Source organism: Hyla sarda, chromosome 4, assembly GCF_029499605.1.
Source record: "Hyla sarda isolate aHylSar1 chromosome 4, aHylSar1.hap1, whole genome shotgun sequence".
Taxonomy (NCBI): Eukaryota; Metazoa; Chordata; class Amphibia; order Anura; family Hylidae; genus Hyla; species Hyla sarda.
This window is the reverse complement of record NC_079192.1, coordinates 380,341,077-380,355,162: the sequence shown is the minus strand read 5'-3', so window position 1 is coordinate 380,355,162 and position 14,086 is coordinate 380,341,077. Positions and strand designations below refer to the sequence as shown.

The window sequence follows — 14,086 nt, the reverse complement described above, 5'->3', positions numbered from 1 at the left end:
GTCATTGACTGAGCGGGCCATCACTGCCAAGACCAGTTTGTCTCAGAAGTTAGAGGCTAGAGCACTCAATAGGGAGATTCGGGCCCCATTCTAGAGTCTGTGGGGGTCCCAGCAGTCAGACTCCACCTGACTTTTCCAAGCTGAATACATCTTTAAATAATACCACCATGTATTGACCTAGTTACATCTTTATACGTAAAGTAATCTACCAACAGTGATACACAATGGCCCAGATTTATCAATCTGCCAGAAGCAAAAATTGGTTGTACACATAACAACCAATTACAGCTCAGCTTTCATTTTACCTCAGCTTTCATTTTTAGTTATGAAAGCTAAGCTGTGATTGGTTGCCATGAGCAACACCAGACTGTTTATTGCTGGCAGATTGATAAATCTGGCCCATTGTTTTATTAAAATCAATACTAAGACTTGTAGTGGCCAAAAGCCTTTTTTCATCCAAAATAAATCCAGGTGGGAAGCGACACTGTCAGCGGCACTGACACAGAATCGACCTTTATTCCAGGGTGAATATTACAAAGCAAGTTCGATCCATAAACATGAAATGAGCTACGGGCGTTTCACGTGTCCATACTTCTTTTGAAGCTCGTTTCTATGACAACTATGAAGCGGCATGTGCGCACAAAAAGCAGAGTGCTGCACGGCTTCACATTTCATGGGAGCAAAATACAAATATACAAAGTGATGTAAGTATACTACAACAAAAATAACAAACACACATGTTGTTTCCGTCATTTAGACCAAGTTGGTCCATAGTGTCCTTTTTCATTATCTAGGTTGTTTTTTTTATTAAAGGGTACCTCTCATCAAATAAACTTTTGATATATTTTAGATTAATGAATGTTGAATAACTTTCCAATAGCATGTTAATGAAAAATATGCTTCTTTCTATTGTATTTTTCCCGATCAGTCCTGTCAGCAAGCATTTCTGACTCATGCTGGAGTCCTAAACACTCAGAGCTGCCAGCCTGCTTTGTTCACAGCCAAACAGGCTGTGAACAAAGCAGGCTGGCAGCTCTGAGTGTTCTCCTTTGTGAACAAAGCAGACTGGCAGCTCGTAGTGTTTAGGACTCCAGCATGAGTCTGAAATGCTTGCTGCCAGGACTGGTAGGGAGACCCCTAGTGGTCATTTCTTCAAAGTGGAAAATTAAATAGAAAGAAGCTTATTTTTTAATAACATGCAATTGTAAAGTTATTCTGCCTACATTAATCTATAATATATCAAAAGTTTTTTTTTAAAGGTACCCTTTAAGAGCTTTTTGGCTCAATCTATTCCTTGTTGAGGAAAAATAACTCTTTCTAAGCCTTTGAAAGGAAGCACTATTGGGTCACTATTATATGCCTCCTTTCCTTATCTGATGGAGTTTACATGCTCCCTTAATCTAAGGTATAAATGTCTAATCGTCTTTCCTATATAAAAGCTCCCATGGGGATATGTGAGGACATAAACTACAAATTCGGTCTTTCTAGTGATGAAATGTTTAACCTGCCTCCTATCCTCAGGAATGTAGCCTCACTATTACTATTAGCAAAAGTTGCAATGTCTGCAACAAAAATTCCCTTTAGGAGCGACGTTTTCTAGCCAATTCATCAAATTATTTTCTAGTTTACTGACTCTTAAATAATCCTGTAAGGTTTAGTTATGGCGATAGGAGAATAGCGTTTTTTTTAAAGAGCAAAATCACTAAGGTCTGGATCAGATTCAATAAGATGTCAATGCCGATGCCAATATTGCTGATTGTTTTTTTCGTTTAAACATTCTACTTTAACTTCTGTACTACAAACAAACATATATCCTCTTTAGCTGTTCTGTTTTGATTTTTCTAAAGGGTATCTTTATAGGGGTACTCCGGCCCTGAGACATCTTATCCCCTATCCAAAGGATAGGGGATAAGATGTCTCACCGCGGGGTCCCGCCTCTGCCCCGCGGTGCCAACTCACAAACAGCCCGGTGGCGTCCACGGGGGACATCACCCCCGCTATGCAAGTCTATGGGAGGGGGCGTGACGGCCGTCACGCCCCCTCCCATAGACTTGCATAGCGGGGACAGGTGGGTGACTTCACACAGGGCGGAGTCGTGACGTCACAATACTCTGGCCCCGTGGTCTCCACCCCGCTGTTTGTGAGCTGGTACCGTGGTGTGCAACTCAAACAGGTGGGTGGCGAATGCAAGATTGCAGGGAGCTAAGTGTCTGATTGCGAGGGGTCCAACTCCTGGGACTTCCACAGTCTCTTGTACGAATTTTAGTCACTTATCTGTTCCGGGTGTGCTCTGGTCTCCACCTTCTGAGAAGAGTGGGAGTGATGCCTCAAATTAGCATTTTTTTTATTTCACCTCACAAATATTTTTTTGTTTTGTTTTCAAAGTATATGTTATGGAAAAGTGAAGGAGGTCATTACAAAGTATAATTCGCCCCACAAAAAACAAATCCTCATATGGTTGTGTAAATTAATAAAATAAATGTAATGGCTATTAAAGGGTGAGGAGGTAAAAACAAAAGTGCACACAAATGTGTACCTGTCGTATCACATAAAATAAATAATGCTTCTATATGTTACTCATTTGGTCATGCAGATGTTTACATGTGTTTTATGTGTCTGACTTTTATATTTGGCTCACAAATCCTTCTGTTCTGCTGCTCCCTCATTCTGACATCCACTGCTCAGGGGCATGTCGGAGGCAAGCATTGAGCCCGCCCTCACCTACCATGCATTAGATTCCTCCCTGAGTCTTCTGTGCTGTTCTGGGTCTCTTTATCCAGTCGCCTCAGGCTGCTCTGTAATCCCCTCCTCTCTGTTTTCAGACAGGAGTCGGATAGACAGGACAGGAGTGAACACAAAGGAGTGCTTGTCCTTCCCTGACTTACTAGACTTTGTCTCAACATTTGCTTTAGTTGGGACAAAAAAGATGCTGCAGCCGGACAGAATTATCTTCTGAATGGTATGGGGACCACTAGTGGCCTTTTAATAATGGAGGTAAAATGTTTCTAGGAAGTATATTAGAAAGGTTAACGTTTTGCCAAGATATACAACAGTTTTAGAATCGGACAGTGCCCATTTAAAGGGTTAAACCAATTATCCTCGAACTTGAACCCATTGGGAGTACGTGTTAATGTAAGGGTTTCCCACGTGAAATGAAATCAACACTATCCTTGCTTCTACCCCTGGTAAAAAAGCAATTCTCTTATAACCTGTACACCCACATCCTGCGGTGTGGGGGTGTACAGGCTCTCAACATCCCCTGATATGAGATGGTAATTATTTTGCCATGTCCTGCACCGCTAGCAAATATTCTCAGGTATGTTTCAAATAATATGGTAAATCTTTTAATATAGGTCTAAGTAACCAATTGATGAACTTAGATTCTCAGTCACTGGCCCCCCACCACAATTCGTCTGCCTGGGGGAGGGGGAGCAGTGACTTATGAAACTTTGTTATCCGATATGGACAGTGATCATTTGAAAGTTACTAGACTAGAAAATAATTTAATGAATCGGCTAGAAAAAGTCGCTCCGAAAGGAAATTTTTGTTGCAGGCATTGCAATTTTTGCAAATGTAATAGTGAGGCTACATTCCTGAGGATAGGAGGCGTAGAATGGCAGGTTAAACATTTTATTACTAGTAAAGTTTGTAGTTTATGTCATCACATTTCCCTGTGGGAACTTTTATATGTGTAAAAACCTGTGATAATAGTGATTCCACAGTCATTTGTTTTAAAATGTTAGAAAGAGGTTAATTTTCCTCAGCAAGAAGGAAATCGATAGATTGATACTAAAAAGCTCTTGAGGATAAAAGAAACCTGGATAATGAAAACAGACGCTATGGGCTAATTTGGTCTAAATTACAGAAATTACACAAGTGTCTTTTTTTTATTGTTGCGTGAAACAGCCGTAGCCCTTTGATATTTATGGATCGCACTTGTCTTGTAACTTTCACCAGGATATGTTGAGTGCCATGGACTCGAATTCCTATTTGGATTATATCTTGCTCTCCATGCAGAGCATGACTGTACCAACTATTTTGTTGCCAACACATAGAGGAAAGAGGGCTGACAGACTATATCACAGTAGTGCCAACATTTACTCTCTTTACATAGCTCTCTATGTTATATATGGTACAGAGCCCGTACATGTACATATATATCTTCAGGGGCTCTGTAACATATTTGGATGGACTTTGCCATTACCCAAGCTGCACTGCCCTAGAGCACCAGGAAAGCTAAAATTAACTTGTCCACTACCCTAGGCCATAAAAAGGGCCAGACACCCTTACCACTAAGGAAATGTTCCTGGTGGCCAAAGATAGTGGGAGAATTAAAGTTGTACTCTGGTGGAAAACCCATTTTTTTAAATCAACTGGCTCCAGAAAGTTAAAAGGGTACTCCAGTGAAAAACTTTTTTTTTTTTTTTAAATCAACTGGTACCAGAAAGTTAAACAGATTTGTAAATTATTTCTATTAAAAAAATCTTAATCCTTCCTGCACTTATTAGTTGCTGAATCCTACAGTGGAAATTATTTTCCGTTTGAAACACAGAGCTCTCTGCTAACATCATGAGCACAGTGCTCTCTGCTGACTTCTCTGTCCATTTTAGGAACTGTCCAGAAGAGCATATGTTTGCTATGGGGATTTCCTTTTACTCTGGACAGTTCCTAAAATGGACAGAGATGTCAGCAGAGAGCACTGTGCTCATGATGTTAGCAGACAGCTCTGTGTTTCAAACAGAAAAGAATTTCCACTGTAGTATTCAGCAGCTAATAAGTACAGGAAGGATTAAGATTTTTTAATAAAAGTAATTTACAAATCTGTTTAACTTTCTGGCACCAGTTGATTTAAAAAAAAAAAAAGTTTTTCACTGGAGTACCCCTTTAACCCCTTAAGGACGCAGGACGTAAATGTACGTCCTGGTGAGGTGGTACTTAACGCACCAGGACGTACATTTACGTCCTGTGCATAACCGCGGGCATCGGAGCCATGCCTGTGTCATGCGCGGCTGATCCCGGCTGCTGATCGCAGCTAGGGACCCGCCAGCAATCTCGCGGGCGTCCGCCATTAACCCCTCAGGTGCCGGGATCAATACAGATCCCGGCATCTGCGGCAGTTCGCGATTTAAATGAACGATCGGATCGCCCGCAGCGCTGCTGCGGGGATCCGATCATTCAGAACGCCGGACGGAGGTCCCCTCTCCTTCCTCCGTCCGGCTCCCGGCGTCTCCTGCTCTGGTCTGTGATCGAGCAGACCAGAGCAGGAGATGACCGATAATACTGATCTGTTCTATGTCCTATACATAGAACAGATCAGTATTAGCAATCATGGTATTGCTATGAATAGTCCCCTATGGGGACTATTCAAGTGTAAAAAAAAATGTTAAAAAATGTAAAAGTAAAAGTAAAAAAAAAGTGAAAAATCCCCTCCCCCAATAAAAAAGTTAAACGTCCGTTTTTTCCTATTTTACCCCCAAAAACCGTAAAAAACATTTTTTATAGACATATTTGGTATCGCCGCGTGCGTAAATGTCCGAAATATTAAAATAAAATGTTAATGATCCCGTACGGTGAACGGCGTGAACGAAAAAAAAAAAGTCCAAAATTCCTACTTTTTTAATACATTTTATTAAAAAAATAATTATAAAAAATGTATTAATAGTCTTTTATATGAAAATGTGGTATCAAAAAAAAGTACAGATCATGGCGCAAAAAATGAGCCCCCATACCGCCACTTATACGGAAAAATAAAAAAGTTAGAGGTCATCAAAATAAAGGGATTATAAACGTACTAATTTGGTTAAAAAGTTTGTGATTTTTTTTAAGCGCAACAATAATATAAAAGTATATAATAATGGGTATCATTTTAATCGTATTGACCCTCAGAATAAAGAACACATGTCATTTTTACCATAAATTGTACGGCGTGAAAACAAAACCTTCCAAAATTAGCAAAATTGCTATTTCGTTTTAATTTCCCCACAAAAATAGTGTTTTTTGGTTGCGCAATACATTTTATGATATAATGAGTGATGTCATTACAAAGGACAACTGATCGTGCAAAAAACAAGCCCTCATACTAGTCTGTGGATGAAAATATAAAAGAGTTATGATTTTTAGAAGGCGAGGAGGAAAAAATTAAAAATTAAAAAGTCTGAGTCCTTAAGGCCAAAATGGGCTGAGTCCTTAAGGGGTTAAATAGATTTGTAAATTACTTCTATTTAAAAATCTCAATCCTTCCAGTACTTATCAGCTGCTTTATGCTCTACAGGAAGTTGTATTTCTTTCTTGTTTTTCAGTCTGACCATAGTGCTCTCTGCTGATACCTCTGTCAATGTCTGGAACTTTCCAGAGCACAAGCAAATTCCCATAGAAAACCTTTACTGCTCTGGACAGCTCCTGATACGGACAGAGGTGTCAGCAGAGAGCGCTGTGGTCAGACTGAAAAGAACTCTAGAAAAAATACAACTTCCTCTGTAGTATACAGTAGCTGATAAGTACTGGAAGGATTAAGATTTTTAAATAGAAGTAATTTACAAATCTATTTAACTTTCTGGCACCAGTTGATTAAAAAAAAAAATTATAATGTTTTCCCCTTTAATACCAGTTTTCTGGTTTTTAGAGCACTTCTCAGAGTCTTTGCCTTTGAATGAACTTTATGAGAACAACACCTACCAGCCTCCCCACTATAAAAGTAGACATATAAGGGGAGATTTATAAAAACCTGTGCAGAGGAAGAGCGGTGCAGTTGCCCATAGCAACCAATCAGATTGTTTCTCTAATTTTTAAAGAGGCCTTTGAAAAATGAAAGAAGCAATCTGATTGGTTGCTATGGGAAACTGCACCACTTTTCCCCTAGACAGGTTTTGATAAATCTCCCCCACTGCCTCTATTACCCTAGACGCCAAAGAAGCAAGGCACAGCATACATCCTTCTGTACCCTAGATCACGATCACCAGGGACGTTGGAATTAACACTTTAGACCAACAGAAAAGTAGGTATTGATCCCTGTAATACGTACTCTAGATCATGTACATGCATGTCTTCAGGGGCTATGTAACATATTTGTTTTGGATGAACTTTGCTATCACCCAGGTTGCACTGCCGTGTGGTTTTAACCTCTCATTACCCTAGACCACTAAGGATTTTGGCATTAACTCTGCAGGATCTTTTTTTTAAGTGAATTAACATTAGGTTCGGTTCTAATTTGTTTTCCGAAAATCTGTTCTTCCATCTGGTATATGCTGCCAGAAACAGGAACAGAAGCCAGAAGAAGGACTAAGGGATTAAAAAGTCAATGGAAATGACTAGCGTTTTCTACGACCCATTGGGCTTCCATTTCTGCCTCCATCCATTCCAAAAACATACAATCACGAATTATTGATGGTAATATGGATGAATATGGATTTGCAGACCACCAAGTGACTAGATATAGGTTGTATTAAACATTTACCAACCCAGGTCCCAAACAGCAAGTAAATCATTAACAGTCAACAAGGAATAAAAGGAATACACAGCACTAATACAAATTATAGTCTAATTTTATAATAATAGAATATCTCAAACTTACTGTATTTCAGGTCTCTGGAGGCGAATACTCTGCAGAGACTCTAAGCTGGCAACCATGGTATATGGAGAAGAGGAGTGGTCCAGGGTGAGCATACAGTAAGGGCAGACCTATGTAAATTAATGGACTTGCTGAGAAAGAATTTCTTTTTAGCCTGATCCCCACCTACCGATGCCCTCTATTAGTCCCTACTGCCAGCTCCAACAAGGAGATCTGTCCAGAAAGACTTTTTTCCCACAACACTTTCCAAATCCTTTACAAGTAACAGAGAGCTGACGTGCTGCCTGCTGGGGTTAAGGCCAGAATTAACATTTGGGAGAGACGCATTGTGGCAGGAACTTTCTATCATGTATGTATGTTAGCTACTTATTTCCTGATTCCTTACAATGGCTTCAACATACAATAGTTTCAACATAAAATGGTCTTTTCTGGACTCAACATACAATACAATACAATACTATGGGCAGTCCAGATCTGTGAAATATGTCAATGGCCGGAAGAAACGACCAATCAGAATGGGCATTCTTGCTTATTTAGGGCGGCATTGAACTGGAAGAAAGATAGTAGAAATGGTCTGGCAACTGGGATGCTTACCTTGTACAACTGACTGTACTGGTAAGGGGGTCAAATAGTTATAGAGTTGTAGCTCCATGGTTGTGCAAAACCATCTGTGAGAACACCAGCTGACTGATGGAAGTACAGTATATATACAGTGACCCCCCCGACCTACGATGGCCCCGACATACGATCATTTCAACATACAATGGCCTCTCAGAGGCCATCGCATGTTGAAGGCAGCATCAACATACGATGCTTTTGTATGTCAAGGCGATCACATAAACGGCTATCCGGCAGCGCAGACTGCTTCAGCTGCCACTGGATAGCCGTTTACGGTGCCCCGTGTGGTCCGCTGACGATCACTTACCAGTCCTCGGGGCTCCGGTGCGTCCTCTTTGGGATACCCTGCATCGTCGGCGCTCTCCATCATCGTCATCACGTCGCTACGCACGCTGTCCCGTCATCCAATAGGAGTGGCGTGCATAGCGACGTGATGGCGGCGACGGAGAGCGAGGATGCCGAGGAAGCAGAGGCCTTGCCGGAGCGTCGGGGACACCTCAGGGACGCGGCGACAGGGTTGGAAGGCGACATCCAGGGCAGTGGTGACGAGCGGTGATGGTTCGAAGCGGCGGGGACACGTGAGTATAACCTCCAATACCAGTGGTCTTCAACCTGCAGACCTCCAGATGTTGCAAAACTACAACTCCCAGCTTGCTGGGTGTTGTAGTTTTGCAACATCTGGAGGTCCGCAGGTTGTAGACCACTGTCCTATACTTTACATTGCACGGATCCCTCAACATACGATGGTTTCAACAAACGATGGTCCATTTGGAACGGATTACCATCGTATGTTGATGCATGGGGATGATGCATGGGGTTGTGTGCATGGGGAATTAGTGCAGGAAATATGCTTCATATGGGTTTTGTTGCAGATAGCAGTTATATTTCAGAAAAAAAAAAAATAATAAAATAAACGGGTCTTGGAAAGTTATACAAATTTGTGAATTACTTCCATATAAAAAAATTTAAGCCTTCCAGGACTTATCAGCTATTGTATGCCCCGGAGGAAGTCCTGTAGTTCTCTTCAGTCAAACACTTTGCTCCCTGCTGCCTCCTCTGTCCATTTCAGAAACTGTCCAGAGCAGGAAAGCTTTTCTCTTGAAAATATTACATTCATAATGTAAAAATGTAAGGATAGCAGTAATATTTCAGTTATATGGTCACAGTTACAGTTCTTATGATCTGGAGATTTCGGTGTATAAATCCAAGAGGAATCAGAAACAAAATTTAAGACCCTTTTGAACTAGGAAATAAATTCATTGTTGCAACCCCCTTTTCCCTTTATTAAACCGCTACAGAATATGGCTATACCAACCAATCCTTTAAAGAACATACCATCTGCTTGTACAGGTATATAGATGAAGTATTCTGTATATAATGTGATACCCAGGAGTCCATGGATATTTTTCTTCATTATCTAACGAACAATTGAACAGAATTAAAGTTCAACCCAAATTATGACATATGGAATAAAATAGTCCTAGGGACTATTCTAAAAGAATTGAACTAACCTGTATACGAAAGCCATTGATAGACGTGAACTCCTGTTGTATAGTGGATGCATATACAGTACAGTCTATCTTTTCTATTTAGAAGCCAGGTCTTCAAACATTTAATTTATCCAGCACTCTATATATTCCTTTTTTTTCCCCCCTAATTAATGTTCCTTCATTATCTCCTCTCTATTCTGGTCATTGGATCAAGGTGATGGTAATTATATAGCTTTCAACATAATAACCCTATCCTCTCGATACACTTAATCATTTAGACCCTCATAAGACTATATAAATAGTCTTATAAAATAGAATATAAGATATTATTTACTATTTTATAGCAGCAAAATTCTCTGAAAATATGCTTTTTTCAAAGGTATTCCAGGAGGACCCGAGGTCTTATGAGGGTCTAAATTATGAATGAATTTGCTGTACAAGTAAAAAGAAATATTTATGTTGAATTAGTAATTAATTTGAATGATTCTACTGTCACGATGCCGGCTGGCAGGTAGTGGACCCTCTGTGCCAGAGAGGGATTGGCGTGGACCGTGCTAGTGGACCGGTTCTAAGCCACTACTGGTTTTCACCAGAGCCCGCCGCAAAGCGGGATGGTCTTGCTGCGGCGGTAGTGACCAGGTCGTATCCACTAGCAACGGCTCACCTCTCTGGCTGCTGAAGATAGGCGCGGTACAAGGGAGTAGGCAGAAGCAAGGTCGGACGTAGCAGAAGGTCGGGGCAGGCAGCAAGGATCGTAGTCAGGGGCAACGGCAGAAGGTCTGGAAACACTGGCAAGGGACACACAAGGAACGCTTTCACTGGCACTAAGGCAACAAGATCCGGCAAGGGAGTGCAAGGGAAGTGAGGTAATATAGGGAGTGCACAGGTGATAACTCTAATTGGAACCACTGCGCCAATCAGCGGCGCAGTGGCCCTTTAAATCGCAGAGACCCGGCGCGCGCGCGCCCTAGGGAGCGGGGCCGCGCGCGCCGGGACAGAACAGACGGGGAGCGAGTCAGGTAGGAGAGCCGGGGTGCGCATCGCGAGCGGGCGCTACCCGCATCGCGAATCGCATCCCGGCTAGCAGCAGGATCGCAGCGCCCCGGGTCAGAGGACGTGACCGGGGCGCTGCAGCGGAGGAGGTGAAGCGAGCGCTCCGGGGAGGAGCGGGAACCCGGAGCGCTCGGCGTAACAGTACCCCCCCCCTTGGGTCTCCCCCTCTTCTTGGAGCCTGAGAACCTGAGGAGCAGACTTTTGTCAAGGATGTTGTCCTCAGGTTCCCAGGATCTCTCTTCAGGACCACAACCCTCCCAGTCTACTAAAAAAAAATTTTTTCCTCTGACCTTTTTGGCAGCCAAAATCTCCTTGACCGAGAAGACGTCCGAGGAGCCGGAAACAGGAGTGGGAGGAACAGATTTGGGAGAAAAACGGTTGAGGATGAGTGGTTTGAGAAGAGAGACGTGAAAGGCATTAGGGATACGAAGAGAAGGAGGAAGAAGAAGTTTATAAGAGACAGGATTAATTTGACACAGAATTTTGAAAGGACCAAGATAGCGTGGTCCCAACTTGTAGCTAGGGACACGGAAGCGGACATATTTAGCGGAGAGCCATACCTTGTCTCCAGGGGAAAAAACGGGGGGAGCTCTTCTTTTCTTATCCGCGAACCTCTTCATGCGTGAAGAAGCCTGTAAGAGAGAATTTTGGGTCTCTCTCCATATAATGGAAAGGTCACGAGAAATTTCATCCACAGCGGGCAGACCAGAGGGCAAGGGGGTAGGGAGGGGGGGAAGAGGGTGACGGCCGTACACCACGAAAAATGGGGATTTGGAGGAAGATTCAGAGACCCTGAAGTTATACGAGAATTCGGCCCATGGAAGGAGATCTGCCCAGTCATCCTGGCGGGAGGAAACAAAATGTCGCAAATAATCACCCAGGATCTGGTTAATTCTTTCTACTTGTCCATTGGACTGGGGATGATATGCAGAGGAAAAATTTAATTTAATCTTGAGTTGTTTACAGAGAGCTCTCCAGAATTTAGACACGAATTGGACCCCTCTATCCGAGACAATCTGCGTAGGCAACCCGTGAAGACGAAAAATGTGTACAAAAAATTGTTTAGCCAACTGAGGCGCAGAAGGAAGACCAGGAAGAGGAATGAAATGTGCCATTTTGGAGAATCGATCAACGACCACCCAAATAACGGTGTTGCCACGGGAAGGGGGTAAATCAGTAATAAAATCCATACCAATCAGAGACCAAGGCTGTTCGGGGACAGGCAGAGGATGAAGAAAACCAGCGGGCTTCTGGCGAGGAGTCTTATCCCGGGCACAGATAGTGCAGGCTCGCACAAAGTCCCCAACATCCGTCTCCAGAGTTGGCCACCAATAGAAGCGGGAGATGAGTTGCACAGATTTCTTGATGCCCGCATGACCTGCGAGATGGGAGGAGTGACCCCATTTGAGGATTCCGAGGCGTTGGCGTGGAGAAACAAAGGTCTTTCCTGGAGGAGTCTGTCTGATGGAGGCAGGAGAAGTGGAGATCAGGCAGTCAGGTGGAATGATGTGTTGCGGAGGGAGATCAACTTCTGAGGCATCCGAGGAACGAGAGAGAGCATCGGCTCTAATGTTCTTATCGGCAGGACGAAAGTGGATCTCAAAATTAAATCGGGCAAAGAACAGAGACCACCGGGCCTGGCGAGGATTCAGCCGTTGGGCCGACTGGAGGTAGGAGAGGTTCTTGTGGTCGGTGTAGATAATAACAGGAAATCTTGATCCCTCCAGCAGATGCCTCCATTCCTCAAGTGCTAATTTAATGGCTAGAAGTTCTCGATCCCCGATGGAGTAGTTCCTCTCCGCTGGAGAGAAGGTCCTAGAGAAAAAACCACAAGTGACAGCATGCCCGGAAGGATTTTTTTGTAGAAGAACAGCTCCAGCTCCTACTGAGGAGGCATCAACCTCCAATAGGAAGGGTTTGGAAGGGTCAGGTCTGGAGAGCACGGGAGCCGAAGAAAAGGCAGACTTGAGTTGTTTAAAGGAGTCTTCTGCTTGAGGAGGCCAGGACTTGGGATCAGCATTTTTCTTGGTTAAAGCCACGATAGGAGCCACAATGGTAGAAAAATGTGGAATAAATTGCCTGTAATAATTGGCGAACCCCAAAAAGCGTTGGATAGCACGGAGTCCGGAGGGGCGTGGCCAATTTAAGACGGCAGAGAGTTTGTCTGGATCCATCTGTAGTCCCTGGCCAGAGACCAAATATCCTAGAAAAGGAAGAGATTGGCATTCAAACAGACATTTCTCAATTTTGGCATAGAGTTGGTTGTCACGAAGTCTCTGAAGAACCATACGGACATGCCGGCGGTGTTCCTCTAGATTGGCAGAAAAAATTAGGATATCGTCCAGATATACCACAACACAGGAGTATAATAGATCACGAAAAATTTCATTGACAAAGTCTTGGAAGACGGCAGGGGCATTGCACAGTCCAAAGGGCATGACCAGATACTCAAAGTGTCCATCTCTGGTGTTAAATGCCGTTTTCCACTCGTCCCCCTCTCTGATGCGGATGAGGTTATAGGCGCCTCTTAAGTCCAATTTAGTGAAGATGTGGGCACCTTGGAGGCGATCAAAGAGTTCAGAGATGAGGGGTAAGGGGTAGCGGTTCTTAACCGTGATTTTATTAAGACCGCGGTAGTCAATGCAAGGACGTAGGGAGCCATCTTTTTTGGAGACAAAGAAAAATCCGGCTCCGGCAGGAGAGGAGGATTTACGGATAAAGCCCCTTTTTAGATTCTCCTGGACGTATTCGGACATGGCAAGAGTCTCTGGGGCAGAGAGAGGATAAATTCTGCCCCGGGGTGGAGTAGTACCCGGGAGGAGGTCGATAGGGCAATCATAAGGCCTGTGAGGAGGTAGAGTCTCAGCTTGTTTTTTGCAGAAAACATCCGCGAAGTCCATATAGGCCTTGGGGAGACCGGTTACTGGAGGAACCACAGAGTTACGGCAAGGGTTACTGGGAACCGATTTTAGACAGTTCTTGGAACAAGAGGACCCCCAACTCTTGATCTCCCCAGTGGACCAATCCAGGGTTGGGGAATGAAGTTGAAGCCAGGGAAGTCCAAGGAGAATCTCCGAGGTGCAATTGGGGAGGACCAAAAGTTCAATCCTCTCATGATGAGATCCGATGCTCATAAGAAGGGGCTCCGTGCGGAAACGTATGGTACAGTCCAATCTTTCATTATTTACACAATTGATGTAGAGGGGTCTGGCGAGACTGGTCACTGGGATGTTGAACCTGTTGACGAGAGAGGCCAAAATAAAATTTCCTGCAGAACCAGAGTCCAAGAAGGCCACTGTAGAGAAGGAGAAGGCAGAAGCAGACATCCGCACAGGCACAGTAAGACGTGGAGAAGCAG

The 14,086-nt window shown here is 43.4% G+C and overlaps 1 protein-coding gene and 1 long non-coding RNA gene across 2 annotated transcripts in view; one reads left to right on the top strand and one right to left on the bottom strand.

Annotated features, from left to right (window-relative positions):
* The window catches only part of LOC130267337 (cationic amino acid transporter 2-like), a 35,015-nt gene extending 27,240 nt beyond the window's left edge, over positions 1–7,775 (bottom strand). The window contains exon 1 of the mRNA XM_056516918.1: positions 7,571–7,775. The gene's annotated coding sequence lies outside the window, so the exon portion shown is untranslated. The remainder of the gene's footprint in view (positions 1–7,570) is intronic.
* The window catches only part of LOC130267340 (uncharacterized), a 41,304-nt gene continuing 34,181 nt past the window's right edge, over positions 6,964–14,086 (top strand). Inside the window, exons 1-2 of the long non-coding RNA XR_008843150.1 lie at positions 6,964–6,994; positions 7,581–7,654. This is a non-coding gene — a long non-coding RNA (uncharacterized LOC130267340). The remainder of the gene's footprint in view (positions 6,995–7,580; positions 7,655–14,086) is intronic.